The sequence below is a fragment of the Bufo gargarizans genome, chromosome 4, assembly GCF_014858855.1.
Source record: "Bufo gargarizans isolate SCDJY-AF-19 chromosome 4, ASM1485885v1, whole genome shotgun sequence".
Classification (NCBI taxonomy): Eukaryota; Metazoa; Chordata; class Amphibia; order Anura; family Bufonidae; genus Bufo; species Bufo gargarizans.
Window position 1 is genome coordinate 194,319,088 of NC_058083.1, and position 13,944 is coordinate 194,333,031.

General features: G+C 43.4%; 1 protein-coding gene across 1 annotated transcript in view; it reads right to left on the reverse strand.

Annotated features, from left to right (window-relative positions):
- ALPI (alkaline phosphatase, intestinal) overlaps positions 1-13,944 on the reverse strand; it is a 53,485-nt gene that overhangs the window by 12,457 nt on the left and 27,084 nt on the right. The gene's annotated exons all lie outside the window — the stretch shown is intronic.

The following is a 13,944-nucleotide window of genomic DNA, read 5'->3' on the forward strand; positions in this document are numbered from 1 at the left end:
AGGAGTATTTTCTAAGTTGTTCTCTTACAGGTTGTAGTCTCAGGAATGAGGATTTCATAGACCACGCTTCTCTCAAGGCCTACTTCTCAAGAGCTCACACATGAATGTCTTCCTCTTGCTCTGAGGACTACATACTTTCTCTACTCCAGCCAGGTAAGGCAGGTCTAGCCTGCCTTCCAGCAACCTAGCTAGGGCTGCCAGAGTTAACTAATTGTTGCCCATACATAACCATTTGGGATTGCACAGTGACTTTCACATTTAGTAGGGGTGCACCACCAATGAGGTGAGGTGGGGCAATTGCCTCAGGCAGCACCAGGTAGAGCCAATAAGGGGGCATCAGAAAGAGGATTATCTCAATATGTCACAACCCACACCCATCTTTGAAGACAATCAGGGATGCCTAAAGCTTACACACTCTGAGAAGATTAACCCAAGAACTAAGCACGTTGATATAAAATATCATCTGCTCAGGGACATGCAAGAACAAGTAGTTAGCGACATCTAGTACTGTCCATCAGAGGAGATAACTGCAGACGCACTCACCAAATCTTTGCCAAGAGAACGTAATTGTTTTCTACAAAAGAGACTGAATGTCGTATAATTATGCACATGCCGTTGAGAAGGGGTGTTGGGGATGCAACGGCATGTTCCATATACAGTAATGTGTATTAATATCACTCGATCAGTAGATGGCACTGCATGTTAAGGTTACCAGTTGTGTATATCTGTAAAACTTGTTGGTTCTCTCTCTTTATACCAAGATGGCTGCTGTTATAGTTTGCTGAAATGTCTTGTATGTTTGGAAATTAATTCACACATGTAAACCAAGTTCTGCCTCATCACAAGCTACTAGTGTCTTCTCTAATCCACAACCAACTACCTTTAGTAGATATGAATTAATCATTGCTGGACTATGGCCTTTTTTCAAAGTATAATTTATATACTGCAGATTATTATATTGATATATTTTTTCTTGAATGTAATAGCTGCCAGCTGAAAAGCCCTTTTGACTGACGGCTATTCCTCCCTGCTCCCCCATACATCTGCATGCTCATGAATTTGTTGGCATCGGGCGATCTGCAACACTTTTACACCGTCCTCAAACCGCTGGCTGCTAATCTCCTGCCAGAACAAAAGGATTGGGAATTGCAATTCAGTATGCTTTATCTTTTTTTCCTGTCGGGGGAAAGTCTGGAGGCCTCCATAACATAATATATCTGAACCCACTGATTTTGTTGGCTATGGATAAGACAGAATTCATAATCTTTCCCCCATCTTGTTCAACCCCCCCAACAGACCTATCTATCACGATCAATGGCTGCACATTATCCCCAGTCAAAAAAGCCCGCTGCCTTGGAGTGACCTCAGATTCTGCCCTTTCCTTCCGACCGCACATCCAAGCCCTTTCCAATACCTGCCGCCTCCAACTCAAAAACATCTCCCGCATGCCTGCTTTCCTTAACTTCGAATCTGCGAAAATGCTCGTACATGCCCTCATTATCTCCCGCCTAGACTACTGCAACATTCTCCTCTGTGGCCTTCCATCTAGCACTCTCGCACCCCTCCAATCTATCCTCAACTCCGCTGCCCGACTAATCCACCTCTCACCTTATTACTCCTCTGCCTCTCCCCTCTGCCAATCCCTTCACTGGCTCCCCATTGCCCAACGAATCCACTTCAAAGTACTGACAAACACATACAAGGCCGTCCATAACCTGTCCCCTCCCTACATCTCTGAGCTACTTTCCCGATACATCCCCACACGCACTCTCCGATCCTCACAAGACCTCCTTCTCTCCTCTCCTCTTATCGCCTCTTCCCACAATCGACTCCAAGATTTCTCCCGTGCATCCCTCATACTCTGGAACTTGCTACCCCAACATATCAGACTCTCACCTACAGTGGAATCCTTCAAAAGAAACCTGAAAACCCACCTCTTCAGACAAGCCTACAACCAATGACCTTGCTGCCTCTATACCGCCATAACCAACTCAACCCGCACCTACTGTGTCCTTCTCCCATACCATGTAGATTGTAAGCCCTCACGGGCAGGGCCCTCTCTCCTTCTGTACCAGTTTTTAACTCATCTTGTTTATGATTAGTACAATTGTCTGTGTTATGTATGTGCACCGCTTATCATATGTACAGCGCTATGGAATGAATGGCGCTTAAATAATAAATAATAATAATAATAATATGGCTGACTTTTCTCTTATGTGTATGGGAGCCTTAAAGGGAATGTCAGCAGTTTTATGGTGTCCAAACTAAGGGCAGCATACACTAGCATCAGATCCCCGTAGCAAAATGCTGGGTCACTTTATTTAATCAACCCAGCAGTTTTGCCAAAATCTTATACTGAACAGCTCCAGTGCATAATGATGAGCCTGAATATTCATGAGCTCCTGGCTTTCCCCCGCTCAATCCTAAATCCTAACAGATCTGCTTTACTGCGCTGGAGCTGTTAGGATTAAAAAGTGAGAGCAGCAGAAAACTGGTAACAGATTCCCTTTAAGGATGGGTTCACATGTGGCAGAATATTTCTGCTAAAGATTTTGCATGTCTTACTTCCTGCTTTTGAAGTGGAACCTTCTACAACGATAAATTATTTTTTATAGGGCTGCCCACTTTAGAAAACTATTAAGAAATGTTTTGGAAACATGAATTTAATCATTATTCCAATAAGTCTATATGAGATGTTCTGCGCTGTTTTTTGCTTCTTGTGAGGACCTTGTTCCCTTGTTATGAAAGCTATATCTTTCGAATGCATACCGCTCCCGTTCCCAATATGGCCACAAATGGAGGGTTTGTCCCGTGGATAGCTCCCCAAGCTTTAATCCCTGGAAAAGTTATTTAAAAGGGTTAGAACTTTTGGGCTACTTGTGATCAATGTGTATGTAAGATGACTATATAGCAATTGTGTGCTGGTTCTTATATTTCATAATTCTTATGTGGAGGGGACATCACATGGAGGTGATTTGCCTGGTCACATGACCTTCCATCAGCAGCCATTTTATGGACAAGACGACTATGTTGAAAGCACAAAAGACTTGGCAAAAAAGGGGACATACCTTATGAAATAAAGAAAGTGATGCAGAATTTCAACAAAGACTTTATTAGTAAGTGCCATATACTCATCTTACAAACACATTGGTCAGCAGTAGCCAGAGAGTGGCCAGCTCCTTTAAGGTTTTCCTAAAATAGTTTAAGGGAATCTGTCACCAGTTTTATGGTGTCCTAGAGAAGGGCAACATAATTGACCCAGCTATTTTGACAATATCTTGTATTAACTAGCTCCGGCACATGAGCCAATGAGTCCTGAATATTCATGCCTCTCCCTACCCACCTGCTGCTGATTCATATGGAAAAAAACTATCAATCAGAGGCAGGAGGGAGGGAAAGCCGTGAGCTGGAACCTGTATATAACATAAAGGAGGGCCTCATTCACATTGTGGTACAATTGTTCAGGTAGTGGGACTCCTACACTCATAAAGCCTATGCACCACGTGAAAGGGCTGCCAAAAATTACAAGGAACCGACACTCCAATACACCATTTATTACACATAAAGGAGGGCATCATACACACCTTTACAAAATTATGATTGCTGGCCTGCTGGTGACCCTCAAAAACATTAGGAGCAAGGGCCTGCTGGTGAACCTCTAAAACATTAGGGGTGAGGGTCTGCTGCTGAGCTGACCCTCTAAAACATTAGGGGCGAGTGAGTGCCTGCTGCTGATCTGAGCATTGAAAAAATTATGGGCGAATGCCTGCTGCTGAGCTGACCATTGAAAAAATTATTGGTGAGTGCCTGCTGCTTAGCTAACCATTGAAAAAATTATGGGTGAGGGCCTGCTGCTGAGCTGACCATCTAAAGCACTAGGGACGAGGGCCTGCTGCTGATCTGACCATCTAAAACATTATGGGCGAGGGCCTGCTGGTGAACCTCTAAAACAGTAGGGGTGAGGGTCTGCTGCTGAGCTGACCCTCTAAAACATTAGGAGCGAGGGCACCCTAATAAGCATGTTGATATGATGGAGGAGGAGGACGAGAAAAGGAAGATTGAACTATATACCCTATTTTGTGGTGGAAGGGGTGCATGGGAATACAGTGTATTAAATACACCATAAAAGCCACATTTAAAGTGCCTTTATGTTCAGCCGCTTTCCTCTGGTGGAGTAGAGAAGACAAAGGCAATCCAGGCCTTGTTCATTTTTATAAAAGTCAACCTGTCAGCATTGTTAGTTGACAGGTGGATGCGCTTATCAGTTATTATGCCCCCAGCAGCACTAAATACCCGTTGTGACAAAATGCTGGCGGCAGGGCAGGCCAGCACCTCCAAGGTGTAGAGAGCCAGTTCGTGCCACATGTCCAGCTTGGACACCTAATAGTTGCAAGGCACAGAGGAATCCCTGAGGACGCTGACACGGTCTGCTACGTACTTCTTCACCATCTTCCAAAACTTTTCCCTCCTTGTGACACTAGGCTGCGCATCAGGGTGTCATGAAACTGTCCCAGGCCTTGGAGAGTGCTGCCCTGCCTCTGTTGGAACTGCTGTGTGTTCCCCTCGTCTCCCCTCCTCGGTTGCCCAAGGAACAACGTACTCTGCCGCCAGCATTGTCAGCTGGAAATTTTTGGAGCAATTTTTCCACAAGGACCTTCTGGTATTGCACCATTTTGCTTGTCTTCTCCACCACAGGAATGAGAGAAGAGAAGTTCTCTTTGTAGCGGGGGTCGAGAAGAGTGAACAACCACTAATCAGTGTTGGCCAAAATGCGTATAACGCAAGGGTCAAGGGAAAGGCAGCATAACATAAAGTCAGACATGTGTCCCAACAGACAAGACTTCGCTGTCATCAGGAGGGTGACTCTTAATCTTCTCATCCTCTTCTTCCTCTTCAGCACATCCACGCTGAACATATGGAATAAACCTGCTATGGGTACTACCCTCTGTAGCGGAGGCAACCGTCTCCTGCTCCTCCTTCTCATCATCATCCAATTCAGGCTGAGAAGATGAACTGAGGGTGGTCTGGCTATCACCCTGTGTGCTGTCTTCCCCAATTTCCACCTCTTCCAGATGCAAAACGTCCACCTTCGTTGTGAGCAGCAAGCGTTTCAGTAGACACAGAAGTGGGATGGTTACACTGATAATAGCGGCATCGCCGCTCACCATCTGTGTTGATCCCTCAGAGTTGCATAAAACCTCACAGAGGTCAGACATCCATGCCCACTCATCGCTTGTGAAGAGCGGAAGCTGACTGGAAAGGCGACGACCATGTCGCAGTTGGTATTCCACTACTGCCCTCTGCTGCTCGAAAATCCTGGCCAACATGCCCGTGCTGCCTGTGCTCACGTCGCACAACATATCAGTGAGCTGGCAATTTTAAGCGCTGCTGCAGCATTCTCAGACCGGCGGCAGCTGTAGATGACTTTCCGAAATGGGCACACACGCGGCGCACCTTCACCAATAGCTCAGGCAAATTGGGGTAGGTTTTGAGAAACTGCTGAACCACTAAGTTGAAGACGTGGGCTAAGCATGGGATGTGTGTGAGCTTGCCGAGCTCCAAAGCCGCCACCAAGTTACGGCCATTATCAGACACAACCATGCCTGGTTGTAGGTTGAGTGGCGAGAGCCACAGCTCAGTCTGGTCCCTTATACCCTGCCACAGCTCTGTGGCGGTGTGCTGTTTGTCACCTAAACAAATAAGTTTCAGCACGGCCTGTTACCGCTTCCCCGCTGCAGTGCTACACTGCTTCCAGCTACTGACTGATGGCTGACTGGTGCTGCAAGATGAGAATTTAGAGGTGGAAGTGGAGGAGGAGAAGGGGGTGAGGGTTACAGCCACTAATGTAGGTGGTGGCGAAAATCCTGCTGGAAGTAGGGGCCACAATCCTTGGCGTCGGTAGCACCTGGGCCATCCCAGGGTACCACTCGTTCCTAGCCTCCACAACGTTCACCCAGTGTGCCGTCAAGGAAATGTAGCGTCCCTGGCCAAGAGCACTTGTCCATGTGTCAGTGGTTAAGTGGACCTTCCCAATAACTGTGTTGGTCAGTGCACGGGTGATGATAAGGGACACATGCTGGTGTAAGGCGGGGACGGCACACCGTGAAAAATAGTGGCGGCTGGGGACTGAGTAACGAGGGATGGCAGCTGCCATCAGGCTGTGGAAAGCCTCAGTGTCCAGAAGCCTAAATGGCAACATTTCCAGGGCCAGCAATTTGGAAAGGTGTGCATTTAGTGCTATGGCCTGTTGGTGGGTGGCTTGGTATTTGTGCTTTTGTTCAAAGGCCTGTGGTATGGACATCTGTACACTGTGCTGGGACACAGAAGAGGATGTGCTAGCTTATGGTGCTTGCGAAGGTCCAGGTGCAGGGTGGGAGGCATCCGGGCCTACGTCTTGGACAGGAAATTGGCCAGCACGTAACACACGGAAAGTGGAGGCAGTGGTGTGACCCGCAGACACTGATTGTGGACCCAGGCGTTCAGCCCAGCTATTAGGGTTCTTTAATGCCATGTGGCGGATCATGCTGGTGGTGGTGAGGTTGCTAGTGTTCACGCCCCTGATCATTTTGGTACGGCACAGGTTGCAATTGACAATTCTTTTATCGTTCGCACTTTCCTCAAAAAAGCGCCAGACTGTGGAACACCTACCTCTTGGCAAGAGAGATTGCCCCAAGGAGGTGCTTCAGGGAATAGTTGCGGGCCTGTTTGGTGTGGCCCTCCTTCTCCCTTTTGCCACCTCACCGCCTCTTCCAGCCTGTTGTGGTGCTGCGGATCCCTCCCCCTCTGTACTGCTGTCCTCGCTCAGCTTGCCACCTTCCCAGATTGGGTCAGTGATTTCATCGTCCACCACCTCCTCTTCCACTTCCTCACTCTGGTCATCCTGCTGACTTGTTGACCTAACAAGAATCTCACTTATTAACTACTGTGTCTCATCATCAACTTCTTGAGACCCTAATTGCCGTTGACTTATTGGCAACTATGTCTCATCATAATCCACCTTGTGAAACACTAATTGCCGTTCCCCACCGTCATCTTCGTCTGCCTGTGGATGCTCAAGAGTTTGGGAATCAGTGCACAAGATCATCTCATGTCCCTCTTTAAGTGGGCTTGGCGAGAGGCCCAAATGAAGGAATGGCGATGAAAAGAACTCCTCGAAATATCCGAGTGTGGGATCACTTGTTTTCCAAGACTCTCCATGGTGGGAGGAAGGAGGATCAGGGTAAGGATTCTGTTGACCAGACTCTTGGCTACAGAGACTGGACTTTGTGGAAGATAGGGTGGTGCTTAACAGACTGGAAGCATTATCTGCTGCAATCCAACCAACCACCTGGTCGCACTGGTGTGACAACTGGGAAATGAAGCTAGGTATCGTGAATGAGTGTTTCATGTGCTCTGGAAGCAGGCACAGTTTCACCGTGCCCAGGGCCACGGCCTCTGCGTGCACCATCAGCAGCACGGCCATGGCCACGTCCCCGTCCTTTACTGCTCGCCTTGAGCATATTAAAGGGTATACAGACGTGGACAAAATTGTTGGTACCCTTTGGTCAATGAAAGAAAAAGTCACAATGGTCACAGAAATAACTTTAATCTGACAAAAGTAATAATAAATTAAAATTCTATAAATGTTAACCAATGAAAGTCAGACATTGTTTTTCAACCATGCTTCAACAGAATTATGTAAAAAAATAAACTCATGAAACAAAAATGATGGTACCCCTAGAAAACACAGAACATAATGTGACCAAAGGGACATGTTAATTCAAGGTGTGTCCACTAATTAGCATCACAGGTGTCTACAACCTTGTAATCAGCCATTGGGCCTATATATATGGCTCCAGGTAATCACTGTGTTGTTTGGTGATATGGTGTGTACCACACTCGACATGGACCAGAGGAAGCAAAGGAAAGAGCTGTCTCAAGAGATCAGAAAGAAAATTATAGACAAGCATGTTAAAGGTAAAGGCTATAAGACCATCTCCAAGCAACTAGATGTTCCTGTGAGTACAGTTGCACATATTATTCATAAGTTTAAGATCCATGGGACTGTAGCCAACCTCCCTGGACGTGGCCGCAGGAGGAAAATTGATGACAAATCTAAGAGACGGATAATCCGAATGGTAACAAAAGAGCCTAGAAAGACTTCTAAAGAGATTCAAGGTGAACTTCATGCTCAAGGAACATCAGTGTCAGATCGCACCATCCGTCGTTGTTTGAGCCAAAGTGGACTACATGGGAGACGACCAAGGAGGACACCATTGTTGAAAACGAATCATAAAAAAGCAAGACTGGAATATGCCAAACTACATGTTGACAAGCCACAAAGCTTCTGGGAGAATGTCCTGTGGACAGATGAGACAAAAATCGAAGTTTTTGCCAAGGCACATCAGCTGTATGTTCACAGACGAAAAAATGAAGCATATCAAGAAAAGAACACTGTCCCTACTGTGAAACATGGAGGAGGCTCTGTTATGTTCTGGGGCTGCTTTGCTGCGTCTGGCACAGGGTGTCTTGAATCTGTGCAGGGTACAATGAAATCTCAAGACTATCAAGGAATTCTAGAGAGAAATGTACTAGCCAGTGTCAGAAAGCTTGGTCTCAGTCGCAGGTCATGGGTCTTGCAACAGGACAATGACCCAAAACACACCGCTAAAAACACCCAAGAATGGCTAAGAGGAAAAAATTGGACTATTCTAAAGTGGCCTTCTATGAGCCCTGACCTCAATCCTATTGAGCATCTTTGGAAGGAGCTGAAACATGCAGTCTGGAAAAGGCACCCTTCAAACCGGACACAACTGGAGCAGTTTGCTCATGAGGAGTGGGCCAAAATACCTGCTGAGAGGTGCAGATGTCTCATTGACAGTTACAGGAAGCGTTTGATTGCAGTGATTGCCTCAAAAGGTTGCGCAACAAAATATTAAGTTAGGGGTACCATCATTTTTGTCCATGCCTGTTTCATGAGTTTATTTTTTTACATAATTCTGTTGAAGCATGGTTGAAAAACAATGTCTGACTTTCATTGGTTAACATTTATAGAATTTTAATTTATTATTACTTTTGTCAGATTAAAGTTATTTCTGTGACCATTGTGACTTTTTCTTTCATTGACCAAAGGGTACCAACAATTTTGTCCACGTCTGTACATGCTTGCAAGTATGTCACATGTACAGTAGCACAGGTTTTGTAAGTGTATGCGCAAATAAATTACACTGAATGTCACAGATATTTAGGATGCGCAAACGTTATACAGGAGATGTAGCACAGGTAATGTTGCTGTCAGCAGTAGCCAAACAATTGCACGCAATTTAGCGCAGGTTCCACTGATAATACGTATTGCAGCCAGATAACACAATAGTCCTTAAAAGGACTTTTTGGACCTTTCAACACTAAACCCTGCCTAAAAAAATATATATATAATTTCTGTCCCTACACTATCTGTCCCTTCTGCTGCAGCTCGTCCTGACTAAGACTGAGCCGAACCATGTGTCATCGGGTGCTATACAGCTATACGCGTTCCAGACAGCCAATCACTGTAATGCCAGTAACCAACATGGCTATGGCATTACAGTGAGTGCCAGTACTTTCCTGCGCATTTATTTACTGCGCAGCAGCCAACAAACTTGCGGGGAGGAGATTTGAGCATCTCACTTGAACACACCGCGATGTGCCGAGCATCGCGATGCTCTCTCTAGTCAAAATGGTGTTCAGCCGAGCATGCTCGCCCAAAACTAGTCTGCACTGTCGCAACCATTATTTAGTTCTCACCAATATGGAGTTAGTGATCACAGGCTGGAGCTGCTCTGTTCGTTATCTGTTCACGTATAACATCAAAGTAGAAGAAGCACTTACCAGACCCATCAAAGTTTAGCTTTGTTCCAAATTTATAAATCATTAGATGGCAAGTGAACACATTCGTTCTTTTACTTGGATGCAATACTATCCACAGACAAACAGCAAAACACAAATATAACAATATAACAAATTCTTCAAGCAGCTCTGTCACCAGGATCAACAGTATTAAACCAGACATACTGGCTGGTAGGGTTGATCATGCTAAATAAAACAATACCTTTTTTTGTCTGTACGACAAACAGCTGCCTTGTTTTTATTGATATGTAAATGAGATGATGTTCGCGCAAAAGGAGGCGGGGCTGAATCCTTTCAGCACTGCTTTGTAACACTCCCCCTCCCCTTGATTGACAGGACTAGACATTCTGAGGGCAGAGCTTTTTCCTAGCATCTACAGATCATATACTATGTACTATAGCTATCATATACTATTACCACACTAAGATCTGCTCAGAAAGCTAATCTACATAATACTTCTTTATTCACAAACACAATGTATGGTTAGAAATACACTAGTAATATGTGTTAGTTTATAAGCATAAATGGTGATATTATATCTTTGTGTTATAGTGGCCTACCATGCATGTAGAGAAAAACAAAATTATAGGCATCACTGTATCCCAAAATGCACAAACTATTATAATGTATGCATTCTATGCCATGAATGCTGTAATGTAATTTTTTTTTTTAAAAATGCTGATTTACAGAATTTTTTTATCACATAACCTCCTATACAAAATTGAATAAAATGTGATAAAAAAACAAATGCTCCAAAATGGATGCAAATATAAAAAAGCTATGGATGTTAGAATATGGAGATACAAAGAAAAGAAACACATTTTTATATTCTTTTTTTTTTCAATATTAAAACAAGAAAAACTTTATCAATATATCACTGTAATAATACTGACCTGCAGAATGGAGGAAACAGATCAGTTTTACCACATAAGAAACGCTATAAAAGCGACCACATCAAACTTTTTAAATTTTACCTCATTTGGATTTTTTTCCAGCTTCCCACTACATTGTATGCAATTCAAAACACTACCATTTGAAAGTAAAACTTGTAGCACAAAAAGCTGTCACATGGCCATGTGAGGGGAACATTTTTTTTAAAAATGGCTCAGAGAATGGGTCAGAGAAGGCAACGATTTAAATATTAAAATGAAAAATCACTTGGGCCTAAAGAAACATTCCAATTAAAAAAGAAATGAGGTAGAATTGAAATAAAATGTGCAATTTCAAAATTGAAAAAGTTTAATTTGGTCGCTTTTACAGCGTTTCTTATGTGGTAAAACTGATCTGTTTCCGCCATTCTGTGGGTCAATATTATTACAGCGATACCATATTCACAAAGTTTTTCTTGTTTTAATATTGAAAAAAAAACTTTTTTTAAAATTATTTTTTCTTTGCATCTCCATATTCTAACACCCATAGCTTTTTTATATTTGCGTCCATTTTGGAGTATGAGTTTTTTATCACATTTTGTTCAATTTTGTATAGGAGGTTATGTGATAAAAAAAAAAAATCTGTGAATAACCCATTTATTTATTTTTTTTACATTCAGCATTCACCGCATAGAATGAATACATTATACACTGCCTGCCACCTGGATTTAACTAAGCAAATAGTATGAGCCCCCTATTGGATAATTACTGCATGTGCGATTATCTTTCAGCTGGCAACAAGTTATTTAACCCCAACTGGTGCAATTTCTTAAATAACCATGTTGAAAGACACATCTCGTGGTCGTGGAAAAGATGTTAGTCTGTTTGAGAAGGGTCAAATCATGTGTATGCATCGAGCATAGAAAACATCTAAGGAGATTGCAGAAACTACTAAAATTGGGTTAAGAACTGTCCAACGCATTATTATAAAAAAAAGGAAGGATAGTGGGGACCCATTGTATTCGAGGAAGAAATGTGGCAGGAAAAAATCCTGAATGATTGTGATCGTCGATCACTTAAACATTTGGTGAAATCAAATCGAAGAAAAACAACAGTAGAACTCAGGGCTATGTTTAATAGTGAAAGTAAGAGCATTTTCACACGCACAATGGAAGGGAACTCAAGGGATAGGGACTGAACAGCTGTGTAGAAGTAAGAAGACCACTAATCAGTGAGGCAAACCAGATAAAAAGGATTCAATTTGCTAGGGAGCATGAAGATTGGACTCTGGAGCAATAGAAGAAGGTCATGTGGTCTGATGAGTCCAGATTTACCCTGTTCCAGAGTGATGGGTGCGTCAGGGTAAGAAGAGAGGCAGATGAAGTGATGCACCCATAATGCCTAGTGCCTACTGTACAAGCCTGTGGGGGCATTGCTATGATATGGGGTTGCTGCAGTTGGTCAGGTCTAGGTTCAGCAACAGTATGTGCTCCAAGAATTAGGTCAGCTGACTACCTGAACATACTGAATGACCAGGTTATTCCATCAATGGATTTTTTCTTCCCTGATGGCAAGGGCATATTCCAAGATGACAATGCCAGGATTCATCGGGCTCAAATTGTGAAAGAGTAGTTCAGGTAGCATAAGACATCATTTTCACGCATAGATTGGCCACCACAGAGTCCAGACCTTAACCACATTGAGAATATTTGGGATGTGCTAGAGAAGGCTTTGCGCAGCAGTCAGACTCTACCATCATCAATGCAAGATCTTGGTGAAAAATTAATGCAACACTGGATGGAAATAAATCTAGTGACATTGCAGAAGCTTCTGCATGCCGTAATCAAAGATAAAGGTGGTCCAATGAAATATTAGAGTGTGTGACCTTTTTTTTGGGTGGCAACTTTTTTTTTGGACAGGCAGTGTAATACATAATAGTTTGGGTATTTTGGAACACAGTGATGCCTATAATTTTTATTTTTTATTTTGTTTATTTTTAATATGGAGAAAATATGACTTTTTTACACTTACAGTAACATAGAAACATAGAAACATAGAATGTGTCGGCAGATAAGAACCATTTGGCCCATCTAGTCTGCCCAATATATCTGAATCCTATGAATAGCCCCGGCCCTATCTTATATGAAGGATGGCCTTATGCCTATCCCATGCATGCTTAAACTCCTTCACTGTATTTGCAGCTACCACTTCTGCAGGAAGGCTATTCCATGCATCCACTACCCTCTCAGTAAAGTAATACTTTCTTATATTACTTTTAAACCTTTGCCCCTCTAATTTAAAACTGTGTCCTCTTGTGGTAGTTTTTCTTCTTTTAAATATGCTCTCCTCCTTTACCGAGTTGATTCCCTTTATGTATTTAAAAGTTTCTATCATATCCCCTCGGTTTCTTCTTTCTTCCAAGCTATACATATTAAGGTCTTTTAACCTTTCCTGGTAAGTTTTATCCTGCAATCCATGTACTAGTTTAGTAGCTCTTCTCTGAACTCTCTCTAGAGTATCTATATCCTTCTGGAGATATGGCCTCCAGTACTGCGCACAATACTCCAAGTGAGGTCTCACTAGTGATCTGTACAGCGGCATAAGCACTTCAGTAGGTCCCCTAGGGGACTTAAATGTCTGTTTCTGCGATAAACTGCAATGATTTAACACTGCAGCCAAAGAAATTCACTGTGTTCCTATGGGGCTCTCCTGCAGGTGGGGCTCCATAGGAACTTCGATGAGGCAGGCCTCAGAGCCTTCAGAAGGCCGAGTCTGCCCTAGCAACCAAACAGAACCCTCATTCTTGGCTTGGGGGAGCCATTCAGACCCAGGGAATGCAGTGCTCTGGGGTTTCATTACTCTATAGTCATAATGCTTCTCGATGTCTGCTGTGTAAAACAGAAGGCACTTGGCAGCTATGGCAGCTGCTCAGCTTTTGACATTTTACACAATATCTCAATTTTGGGGGAATTGGGCTTGTAGATAGATAAGCAGACAGAAAGACAGATAGATACATTTAAGATAGATAGATAGATAGATAGATAGACTCAGACTGGGTTTCTTGGGTTCACGAGAGGAAAATACTCTTGGGGCCCAAATTCCTTATCATCAACAAATAGATAATAGACTTTAATTTAAAAAATAGACCCTAATGGCAAGTTATTGGCTCCAAATGTTTTATTCTGGATCTTTAGGCCCACTATGGTATAAG